The sequence below is a fragment of the Salvia splendens genome, unplaced genomic scaffold, assembly GCF_004379255.2.
Source record: "Salvia splendens isolate huo1 unplaced genomic scaffold, SspV2 ctg661, whole genome shotgun sequence".
Classification (NCBI taxonomy): Eukaryota; Viridiplantae; Streptophyta; class Magnoliopsida; order Lamiales; family Lamiaceae; genus Salvia; species Salvia splendens.
In genome coordinates, this window is record NW_024599325.1 from 26,917 (window position 1) to 40,086 (window position 13,170).

Here is a 13,170-nt window from a genome sequence, read left to right on the forward strand (position 1 = left end):
GGAGTAAAGTAAAAAAAAGATATTTGAATATTTTATTAAGGAGAGAAGGGAGAGATAGTTAATTTCAAAAGTAAAAAATACACATTTTAAATTTTTAATTGAGACAAATAAAAAAGGAAAGATAGTGATCTTGAATAAGACGGAGGGAGTATCTTATACAGCTACTACTATTTTTAACTAAAAACAGATTTGTTGGTGGCGAATTGGACCAGGCAAAAGATAAGAAAATTGCTATAATATAGATATGATATTTTATTAAACTTTAATGTGATATTTTATTAAACTTTAACGTGGCGTTAATCCGAATTTATATTGCAATTAAAAATTGTGATCGATTTTACCCTCTAATTAGCTGGATTATTGCCGCTTGTCATCTACAAAATCTATCAAAATTATTTTATGATAATTTGGTAATAGTAGTAATTTTTTCTGTTCCACCACATTTTTCTCATGTCGAATGTTGCTTTCCAAACGCCATGACAAGGCAAAATCAAATATATACAGTACTTAGTAGTAGTATTTTTTTCATCATAGATAATCCAAAACATTAAACAAATTGATTTTAAAAAAATTGGCGGCGAATATTAATGTTAAGGAGAACAATCTTATCTGACTTAAACACGTTCATGTAGTTAGTGTCAAATAGATTCACTATATCTATTGACCAAATCCAATAAATGTGAAAGCCAACCAATCAATATATCAGCACCACTTAAATTAATAGTAGTATACTAAAAAAATGTTCCCTAGCAACAATTTTTTGTGTATTTATAGAAGCCACATATACTTGAGATTTATGTCACAAGTCGCTAAAAGAAATAATTCAATAATATTCAAAACTATCACAAGATGGAGCACAAGAATCATATTGCTTCAATCACTACTGCTTCTCGACCTCTTGCAAATTTTCACCCAAATGTATGGGGAGACCGCTTCCTTGTCTACACTCCACAACCATGCAAGGTAATAAATTTTCGATACGAGATTTTATGTATATTTTAATACTATCACCACCCGTGTCTATATAAGTTATACAGTACATATTCAATCACAATATAAGAGAGTTGACAATGATATAAATTACGTGTATGTCAATGTTAGTTACACGATACATATTTGAACTTTATACTAATATGATATCGCATGTTATCAATGCAAGTTATACGTAATTCAGTGATGCACACTCGAACTCCACATTAACATGATAGTGCCTGTTTTGGGCTAAGCCCATCACGGTTTTGTTTTTGTGGTGATCACTACCTTTTCCGTACTAATGGAATTTAAGAAACACTTATACATTGTTTCGCTTTTTTTGTTCATCGACCTGGAATGAGTTTGCACCCCAACATGAATTTAATGAAATGTTGTGTGACATAGGATGGTGAAAAGGAATTGGTTGAGAAGCTAAAAGAGGAAGTGAGAGAAGAGCTAAAGGAGGCATCTAACGACATCATAGGGTTACTGAAATTGGTGGATGCAATACAAAGATTGGGCATTGAGTATCACTTTGAAGAAGAGATCGATCAAGCTATGCAAAAATTGTCCCAAATTTTTAAAGATTTTTGCAATGACAAAGATGATTTATACACCATTGCTCTTGGTTTTCGCCTTTTAAGACAACATGGATACAAAATATCATGCAGTAAGTAATTAATTTTCCCATTTTATTATTTATTTTTGAAATTTTGAGTTTAGGATCTTGAAAAATTCAAGTTCTTCTACTATTGTGATATAGCATCAAATTTTGCACAATGATCCCAAGCTCCCAAGTCCCAAGTGACCAAGCAAACCCCAACAACCACGAGACCAATTTTTTAAAATTATTATACTCTTATCGTTCCACAGTATGTTGTACGATTTTTAAATAACAGAAAACGAAATTACATGAGACATTTAATAAGGATTTGATAATGGTTATGAATTTATAACTTGTGAAGTGAGACATACTTACATATAATAATTTTAGAAAAAATTGTGATTTACTTATTAAAAATAGTAAAATGAAATAAGAGATTTAATAAAGGTTGTTCCAAAAATGAAAAATTGATATAGGACGAATGGAGTCTTCAATTTGTAGTTTGTATTTTGTACTCCATATTTCTAATTTTCTTTTAATTCAAATTATTTTTTATGATAAGGTATATTCGAGAAATTTAAGGATGATGTAAATGGAAGTAGCAAGGCTCCTGACACAGCGGAGGGTATTATGGGAATCCTTGAATTTTTCGAGGCCACGCATCTGAGAGTCAACGGCGAAGACATTCTAGATGACGGCTACGTTTCTAGTCGGAAGCTTCTAGAATCTTCTTTGCCGCTTCTAACCAATCCCGTTGCTGAGCAAGTGGACCACGCGCTGCACCAATACTCGAAACGCAGGGGACTGCCACGTGTCGAGGCGAGGCACTACATCTCCATCTACGGCCAATTTGACTCTCATCATCCAAAACTTCTCAAGCTTGCAAAGTTGGATTTCAACATGCTGCAGGATATGCACAAAGAGGAGCTAAGTGAGCTCTATAGGTAAGCCTTTTTTTCTACTTTTACGAGACGAGAAACACATCTTTAGATCCTTGTAGTTTCAATTCACATGAGTTTAAAAATGCAAGTTAATTACGTCTTGTTGTGTTGATATTAAATATTATTGATTTGTGGGTAGGTGGTGGAAAGATTTGGAGGTTCCGACAAAGTTATTTTATGCGAGAGATCGAATGGTGGAGTGCTACTTTTGGATACTGGGAGTCTATTTCGAACCAAAATATGCTAAGGGTAGACAGATTACAACCAAAATGATTGCAACAGCATCGCTGTTTGATGATACCTTTGACGCCTATGCTACTTTTGAAGAATTGGAGCTCTTTATGGTAGCAATTGAAAGGTTAGCTTTCTTAAATTAGAAATTATGCAAAATACTAAGACCATCAACAATGCACGTCATATACTATTAAACTCTAAAACGGACTGTAACTCATCCTTTCAAATTCTACGCCATGTCACAATTCCAACAACTTCATACCCAAATCACACTACAACTTAATTAGTCCTAGACTCATAGGGGTCTAAGGCCCAGTCCCGGACCCCTACTTTTGTGGCCCAGACCAAAAATCCCTACCCTTGCCGATGCGCTAAGAGAAACATAGTTGACAATTAATGCTAGTCGATCTTATGATTACAGGTGGAGCATGTCATGTTTGGATGAAATTCCGGAATATATGAGAGGTTTTTACAAGGCGCTATTGGAAGCCTTTGAAGATATTGAGGAATATATGCTCAAAAAGGGGACTTTGTATCGCCTTGGCTATGGAATTGAAGCAGTAATTACTAAAACATAACTCCCTTTTGAATTTTGTTGGTGGAATTCAAATTCATAATATTGCTCAATCTTATCTTATGATTACAATATGCAAAGTTATACAAATACTCCAAACAATTTTTATTTTTTTTGTTATGTTTGCCCAATTAATATAAATACTGACAAAATATTATATTGTGGGCATGGGCAGATGAAAGTGATGGCTCGAGACTATTTTACTGAGATTAAATGGAGGGAAGAAAAGTACAAACCGGAGAGCGAGGAGTACATGCATGTTGCAACGGCTAGCACGGCTTATACTTCACTAATTATTTGCTCATTTCTTGGAATGGGAGATTGTGTGACAAAAGAAGCATTCGAATTTGTGCTATCTAAGCAAGATATTGTGAAAGCTACCTTAAATATTTGCAGACTCACTGATGATATTATGGGACATGAGGTAATTATTTTAACTATCTACTCTTTTTTTTATTTAATTTAGTACTATAATTTTATTTATTTTTCAGTTTGAGAGGAAAAGAGAGCACATACCATCTATGGTGGAGTGCTACACAGAGGAGCATAACAAATCAAAAAGAAGAAGCTGTTGATGAATTGCTGAAGCGGATTGAGACAGCGTGGAAGCTCATAAACGAGGCCTTTCTCAAACCAACTAAAATTCCGACCCCTCCACTTTCCCGTATTCTCAATTTCGCCCGTGTGATTGAGGTTATTTACAGCAAGGGCGATTGGTACACACATGTAGGTCCGGAAATGCAAAACCTCATCACTCAACTTCTCATCGACCCCGTCCCGTGAGATCTGCTATGGTGACTCGTTCCGTGACGAGTTAACATAAATTATATAGGTCTTGGATAAAGAATGTACTTTATTGCTAGTTAAAATGGATCAAGTTAAAATTAAATTATATAGGTCTTTGGAATAAAAGTGTACTTTATTGCTAAAATGTATATAGATCATATAATGTGTACATTCAGTGATGTAATGTGAAGTATTAATCATGTAACAGAGAGTTTATTTTATGTGCTAATTAAAATGAAAGCTTCAACAATTTTCCTCATGATACAAAATGCGATTAATATGTGTACATTTAATGAATGTACACATATTAAACCGGAATTGTATACTAATCAGGTAAATCGGGACTTCTAAATGGCAGATGAACCAAAATAATAAACCGGACTTCTAATTGGACAAGGAGAAGTACATTGATGTACTTACAAAATAATGAGTGAAAAACTAAATTTTTTATTTATTTCGGATATGCTTGCTTTCCTTGTTATTAACCTTTAAATATAGGTTTTCTTTTACATATTTTCTTAATTATGAATTTATAAACATTACAATTACTTTGTCATTAAATTATTAAATACGGAGTAGGTTAAGAAAACCATAATTTACAATGGAATTAAGTATTTTTATAAATAGCTAACAGGATTAACAATTCACTATTACTCCCTCCGGCCCTAGTTATTTGAGTCATTTTTCATTTTAGGTAATCCCAAATTACTTGAGTCATTTCTTTTTTTAGTTAAAAACAAAACATCTAATCCTACATACTTTATTCTTTCTTGCTTTATTCTGTCATCTGCTTATTTTGTCTTTATTTAACTCACTAAACACCATTTTCTTAAATCCCGGGTCGAACAGAAACACGTAAAGTAACGTGGGACAGAGAGAGTATATATGAAGGACACAAAGGTCCTTTTACACCTTATCTTGAATTATATCTTGATGAACCAAAATTTATAAATTAATTAATATTTTAAGATAATTATTAACAATGAAAATAGCATTATGGATTAATATTCTCTCTCATTTCTGTCTCTCTCATTCATTGTTGCGGTTGAAGATTCGATTCACAGCATTGACGAATTTGATCACTCACCATTTCCATTTCCATTTCCTCAATTCCTCCATAATCTTACATCGATTCTACTTTCCTTTCACATGTCTTACAAACTATTGTTTTATTGTTCTAATGTTTATATACGTGTCCTTTTTATTTGTTTTGTACATCATTTTATCTTTTTATGATGATGATATTGTCCTCATTATACTTTTTAGTCACTACAAAAAAATAGTTGTTTACCGAGCACCAAAGTGCTCGGCAAAAGGGGAAAATTCTCGGTATATCCCACTTTACCGAGCACTTTCCGAGCACTTTAGGTGGTCGGTATTTGCTTCGTCGGCATTTTTCCCCGAGCGCTTGTTGGTGCTCGGCGAGCTGGTCAACTAACCCTGCAGTGGCGAGCACTTCAATGTGCTCGGCAGGGCGAGCACCTCCATGTGCTCGGCAGTTTCGAGAGGTGGGGTTTGGATTTAGCGAGGTGGGGTTTGGAGGTTTGGTATAGTTGTCGCGATTGCGTTTGATAACCCAACCAACTTTTTTATTGAAGCTAATCATTCTCACAAAAACTTAGAATCAAATACTAGGTTCAGTTCGCGGACCGCGCGCAAGCGGCGGGTTTCGCGCCATTTTAGCAAGGCGATTTTTTTTTATTTTAATACATTTTTCTATCTTTAAGTAACTCCATTCTTCTTCTACACTTATAATTTTTGAAATCGTATTGATATTTTAGTCTATGTTAGTACATATTTCCGAGCACAAGTGCTTGCAATGTTGTCAGCACAAGTCAAAAAAGTTTTCCGAGCAAATACGTGCTCGTATTGGTGAAAAATATAAGATTAAGCTCAAGAAAAAAAGTTTGATATTATTATTGTTGATATATTTTAGTATTGAAGTATATAGTTGTAACGATGAGTGTGTCGTAATTAAAAAATATTTTGATGTTGGTTAATTTAATATCTATAATATTTAACATATTTTTACTATATAATATCTTATTTTTAATCTTGTGTAATAATGATGTTATTTTTTTAATTTAATTTAATTTATTCACAATATCTAATTAATAGAACAAAAATATTATGTATTGCGCATAGCGCGTGGGCTAACACTAGTATATATTAAAAGCAAAACAATATGTAGAAGATTCAGAAGAATACCTAAAATCAAGCAAAATTTTACAGAAAATAGCTAGTAAGTGAATTATAAACTATCAATTGTCATCTACTCTCTCCCAACCCTAAATCCTTGTCTCTATCTCCAATAGCCTCACTTATTCCGGTCATAATCTCCAGCACTTTCATCGCCTCGTGCCGGTGTCATCTTCTCCATCTTGTTAGATTGCCTTCATCTATATAAGAACTTTAAGCAAAAATTAATAACATTACATATAAACACATATATTAAAATTTGATGCTAATTTAGAAAATTATTTGATGGGAACATGAACTTATGCCATGATAACAATGTATAAATATATATCAAAAGCAAAAACAATATGTAGAAGATTAAGAAGAATACCTAAAATCAAGCAAAAATTTTGTAGAAAATAGCAGGTTGAGTGGATTATAAACTATCAATTGTCATGTATTTATAGTCCTAACAAATGAATTGGGGGCTATAACTAATTATAAACTTTAGTAGTAAATCTTTTTATAATGAAAAAAACGTTTTCTATTAATGATAATAATACTTAAAAATGTAACAATATAACAAAATATCATTATAGAAAATTTTCATAGTTGAATAATGTGTTCCAAGTTGAATTGCCGTCTACACCAAGATCACTAATAAGGAAACAAAATATATGTATGTACGAATATATTTTCACATTCCGTATTTCTCATAATTACGATTTCTTCGAAAAGTAAATTTTCTAACTGAACTGAAGCCTAAAGATTATCGATTATGACTGAAATTATTGATAATTACAATAAAATAACAATTATTTAAAATTATAAAAGTACCCTAACATATCAGTAATAGTTAGAATAATCAGCACACATAAGGAAACTCCACCGTGTTTGACGAAAATAATAATTTTATTATAATATTTATAATTAAATTCATTCTAGAAGTTTAATTAGTTGAATTATAAGCTCAAAAATAAGGAAACAAAATATATGTATGTACATATCTGCAGATTCCATAATTAAAGTGAAGTTTTCATAATTACAATTTCTTCGCCAAAGTTAAATTTCCTAAAATAAACTCAACTATTTTCCATGTTGGAGTTGGATTAGGAATCAATTCCTAATTAAAACTAATACAACAAACTACCTATAAAAATGTAGTCTCCAGAGACAAGTTGCAGAAGCCAAAACACATAGAATTATCATTTATCAATTATGAGGATTAGGAGATTTCCAAAGAAGAATGAAGTTTCATATCTTCAAACTATACCTCGTGAATTGACAACACAAATTTTATATATTTTTCATTTTAGTTTTTTTAATAATATAACTAATGCATTTTAATAATAAATCATGTTTTTTGATTGAGAAAACAAATAAAGGAATTGATCAGATTTGAAGCTCCGAAATTCTGGATACGCCACTGCTATCTTGTATACATTTTATTGAATTTTGCAAGTTTACAACGCTGCATAATACTACTATTTAAAGTTAAAATAGATAGTAAAAAAAATATTAGCATGTTTAGACAAATTTCGGATCATAGAGTGGAGTCCATTATGTGAGAAAAAACAAAAGTTTCTCAATAGATGCAAACAAACCTCTAATCCTGAAATATTGTATAGAGAAGCATTGGTATGTATTTTTATTTGTAAAATATGCTACTATTTCATATTGAAAAAAACAAAATGTTGCAAACATCGCCTTATACTAACCATATTCAAGACATGTATCAAACATATTGTGTATGCTGAAAGCAGATTTACTGCAAAATACTTGTGTGTGTGTGTGTGTGAAAATAAGGGGGAAATATGTTCTTAAAACAAATATAAATTCTTTGATTTAAATTATTATAATATTAACAAAAACATGGATGCCAAATTCACTAATCAGTATATTTAATTCTCTAAGTTATTTGATTTTATATTTTTTATAATATATTTTATTATACATATTTATAAATTTAGATTATGTATACTCAATTAACCTTTAATAAAATTAAATAGGGAGTAGTATTTTTTAGAGTAAAAATTACTACTACATGATAGCATATATGATTAAAATCAAATAAAAACAGCATTTACATAATAATTCGGAATTATTTACATCTAGCGTATAAAATAACTGCACTGCACTGTCATGATCCCGATTCGAATTCTACAAATAGCATGTTACACAACCATTTGTAAGACCACGAAAAGCACCATTACTTTATACCTTGAATGCAACTTCTAAAGTTTTATCAAAAATCAATATTGTAAATTTTTTACAAAATCCATAAATTATGATAATTTTCTAGTACTAATATTCATGTAGTATATATATTAGTATTATTAATTAGATTTAATTATAATATTCTCTCTCATCTCCTTGTCTCTCTCATTCATGGTTGCGGTTGGAGATTCGATTCCCAGCATTCACGAATTTGATCACTCACCATTTCCATTTCCTCGATTCCTCCATAATCTTCATCGATTCTACTTTCCTTTTTCTGGATTGCTTCAATCTCTCTCCAACCTCTCCTTTCCCCCTTATTATTCGCTTCCTTTTCATCAATTTTCCCCCAAACCAATGAACAAACACAAATCAAATTCCCTCCCCTCTCGCTCGCAAATGTGGAATGCGATTGAATGCCCTAGGGGTTTTCGCGATTTCGCAACTAATTAGGTATTTCCGCGTTCAATTTGTGTGTTTCCTTTTGTTTTGAGGTGTTAATTGTTCAAAATTAACGAGCTTTGAGTTGAATAATGTTCTGATCTCCTGCTGCATTTGCATGGATTTGAGCATTTTTGTTTGACTTGGCCTCGCCGTGGTTGATGTTGTACATTGCGCTATTGATTGTGTACTTTTCGGTTTGCGAGCTTGGCGTTTGTCACACTGGTCTTGCTGTTTGAGATTAGGGTTTGTGATAACTAGGCATTTCTAGGTCGGGAGAGGTGGATATTAGTTGTTTTCAGTAAATGTAGGTGGTCCTTATCCGCCGCGTAGCTCATTGTTGCATTTATTCGTATCTCGACCGCGTGATCATATCCATTTCATTAATGCAACTTGTATTTATGCACTTATTATATTATATGCATTGATTATATGGCATATCGAGAATTTTGGTAAATGTTGTGTAGTCTTGAAATGAGCTCCTGAAAGCAACCGCGCAAGTGAATTTATGATATCTATATCTCTGCTGGCTCTTGCATTTTAAATCTCATCTCGGAATATATGAGGTAGAATTGTTTCTGTGTTGGCTTTATTTTGGAAAATTGGTGCTTGTCTATACATTGGCGTTAATACCATCTTTTGCCTATTGCTGATTGTTTTTTCGTGGTTATTCTTATGGATTAAGCATGCGAAAGTCTATTCCTTATGTAGGGAATGGTGTGTCTTCCAAAGATTCGATATCTTGCCTTTTTTCCTTTGCGGTTTACGATAATTTATACGCAGATTTGGCTTTTTACCGAGTCTGAATCTGTCAATTGTTTTCACGAGCCCGAGTATTATCAAGTTCTATATGGTACAGTAACTCAGAGTGATGGGGCGTTCTTTAAGAACTGTTGACACACTTAAAGCTTACCAAAATCAGGCTGGTGTGCTGGTAAAAAACTATGTACTAGCGGATCCTTACATTCCATACACTTCAATGTTTCTTGGAATGGTTACTTGCAAATTGGTATGTCAGTCCTTCCCAATTGCTTATAGATTGTTAAAGTCCAGCGCATACTCTGGTACATTTGGAAGTTGTAGTTGTCAAATATGAATGTTCTTCTAGTTTGGAAGTTCGAACTACATGTAGAAAAATCTAATTATTTATTCGGCAGTTAAAAAGTTACTATAAAGAAGCATGTTTTCTTCAGTTCTCTCTTGTTTCTAAGACTTTACTGAAATCCAGTCACTCTTTGTCCCTCTGGCAGGCCTATGATCTGAGTCAGCTCATCAGCACATTTTACTTCATAAATTATAATGCCCTCACTAAGATCCAAAGGATGGACTGGAATAACCGGTGAATTAATTCTCTCTGCTGCATTTAGTTTTGCCCTTCTTTTGTATTAGTTTTGTTACTCTGCTGACAATTGTTATATCATCTTTTTGCAGTGCCATTTCCACTCTTCATGCCGTTTTTATTTCGATTATGGCTTTATACTTTGTATTCTGGTCTGAACTTTTCTCTGATCAAAATCATTCTGCTGACTAGTTACTTTCAGAAATTCATCTATCTCGACATTTGCACTTGGGGTAAGTGCCTGATGTATCTATTCGCTTGCGTTTTTATTGTTGCAAAATTATCCATAATATGTGAAATGGCTTTTAAATTCTTAATTTATTTTCTGTAAATAGTCTTAGACATGCTGCATTTGTTGATAGATCTATCGTTCAGCAGCATATATTCAACATTTCAACCAAGTACTCTACGACTTTCTAAATCCAACTGCACTGTTGTTCCGTTCCTTTTGACCATGTCTTTCTCATCATTACTTAAAGTTACTCTCGCCAACTGTTTTCTGGAAATGCAGCCAAGCTTTGTTTCTGTTATTTTAAACATATATTCTGTGTAGAAGGAAGACAGCATGTGTCCACTATAACTTCTGCTGCTTCAAGTATTACAGATAGGAATAGGAGTAGCCAATAAATGACAATTTTCTTATAAAGTTTTTTTACTCGTTAATCTCTATTGGGGTTTATGACCTTAATATATGCCGTCAAATGAAAATACAGCCACATTTACAGTTTCTTGTTTTGTTACTGCCATATTTTAGTTCAAAAAAAGAGAGACAAGTGCACAGATAGTACACAATGAAACCATAAAATTTGACGGTGAAGCACTTCTTCCAGGGGTTCTTGTTTCAGTTCTGATGATATATGTGGTGATGGGTTGCCCATGATATTTATTTTCTCTGTTTGCTTTTGTGATTTTTGGCAGCTCTCTGTTGGCTACTTCTTGTCAGACCTTGGAATGATCTGTTGGCAATATCCTTCTTTAGGTGGACCTGAGTATGTAAGTGAACTGCTAGAATGAGAATTATTTAGGCTCAACATATCTCTCCATATGCATTTGTCTCTCACTCTAAACAAGTGCTTTTGGATCCTAGGTTCTCCATCACTCTCTTTCGGCAATTGCAGTCGCATATGCCATGTACATGGGGGAGGGCCAGCTCTACACATATATGGTCCTGATATCTGAGATAACAACACCATGTATCAATATGAGATGGTAAGTTTTCCAGGCTGCAGTTCGCGGAATGGGGAGGAATTAGAACTCTGATTGATTCGTCTGTAATTTGGACAGGTATCTTGATGTATCTGGATTGAAGAATTCCATTGCATATCTTATCAATGGAGTCATCATATTTTTTCAGTTGGTTGGTAAGTCAATTACATCATATTAGGCTTCGTTTCTTGTCCATGCTTAATGAAGTTATTATTGGGAAATGCAGGTTGCAAGAATTCTTTTGTTTGGTTACATGTTCTACCATGTATATCGTCACCACAACCAGGTATGCATGCCTTTCTTAGCACCTCGTCGCGACATTGTATCGTTTATTGCATTTCATTCCTCAAATAAGATGTCTCAACCCAGTATAGTTCTTCAAGAACTCATGCTTTCCACTTTCCTTGGCCCTCCTCTTAATAGCATTCTGACATGTTTGTAACTAAGGATTCTTTCAACTTTTCTTAGTATTCTGAAATTGAAGGTCGTCTGCTGTCTCGTCTCGACACACCCTAAGCAATTTCAATCTAGATAGGTAGAGTACTTTATAAGAAGGGAATCTGGCTAGGTGCCTAATAAAATTTACAAAACTTTGTGCAGGGATGAGTGCACATATTTGCAGATTCTCTTTTGGTGTTCTTTTGGTGTGGCCCATCGGAATCATGAATTTGATGTGGTTCGGGAAGATCCTCAAGGGTATGAAGAAGACCTTAATGAAAAAGACATGAAAAATATAGTGCAATGCTTCACCAAGACATGATGATGCTGTACATATCCCCGGCATCTGTGCTCGGATTCTGTGGGAAAGAGGCGAATCCAACGATACACACACAGTAGCAGATAGATTTCACATTTGATGCTGGAAATCAACCTGCTGTCAATACTGACCACACATTTTTGTGTCGGAAAAGATGATATGATTCTCTACTTTTAATTCTTCCTCTCTTGCAAAGGGGCTTATTTTGACCAGGAAAAACAGAGCTGTGGGGAAGAAAGTTAAGTAATTGGTAAACGACGTCGTATTTGTATTTTGTCCGTTCGAAACAAGCAAAATCAATAAGACTGGGCTAAATTATAAGCCATACCATTCATAAAACCAACTTACAAAACTTAATAAAACACACTACTTCCAAACGCTCAATTTTGTTTTATTTTCACAACATTCTAATTTTGTGATTGTGTAAATGGACCAGAGATTTCATGTGACATATTGAGCTGTGGTTCTTCAACTAAATGGGAAATGCATATATAAAGCTGAAATCATATGTACAAATATGGAGGGTACACAAGAGTAAGATCTCACTGGTATGGACATAACACGAGCTTGATACGGTCGAATTTTCAAGAACAACAGGAAGCACTGTTTGCCCTTTCCGCTGGTCGATCCACGAGGACCATGCCCGATGGGTTTGGTGTCTGCTGCAGCCGTGGTAATCTCTTTGCTGTATACACAAGTTTATACAAAGAAAATGAGTGATGCAAAGGTGTTATCACGGCATAAATAGTTACTCACTCGCACGTGGTCACACACGCACAACATATCTAGACTACTGGTGCTTGATTACATGGTAAAAGAGTAATAAAACGCTTACCTATTTCATAAAATACTTCGTTGACGTTGGCTGCTGTCTTTGCAGAAGTTTCCAAAAAGAAAAGACCATTTTCTTGGGCATAAGTT

At 33.6% G+C, this 13,170-nt stretch overlaps 1 long non-coding RNA gene and 2 pseudogenes across 1 annotated transcript; 2 read left to right on the top strand and 1 right to left on the bottom strand.

The window, feature by feature from the left end:
• Positions 1 to 849: 849 nt before the first annotated feature.
• On the top strand, positions 850 to 4,340 carry LOC121790900 (annotated as a pseudogene).
• A 4,326-nt stretch (positions 4,341 to 8,666) lies between these two features.
• Positions 8,667 to 12,252, top strand: LOC121790901 (annotated as a pseudogene).
• A 293-nt stretch (positions 12,253 to 12,545) lies between these two features.
• LOC121790897 lies at positions 12,546 to 13,170 on the bottom strand. The gene is made up of 2 exons (XR_006048426.1): positions 13,085 to 13,170; positions 12,546 to 12,934 (listed from the first exon to the last, which is right to left on the bottom strand). It is a non-coding gene; the product is annotated as an uncharacterized LOC121790897 (long non-coding RNA).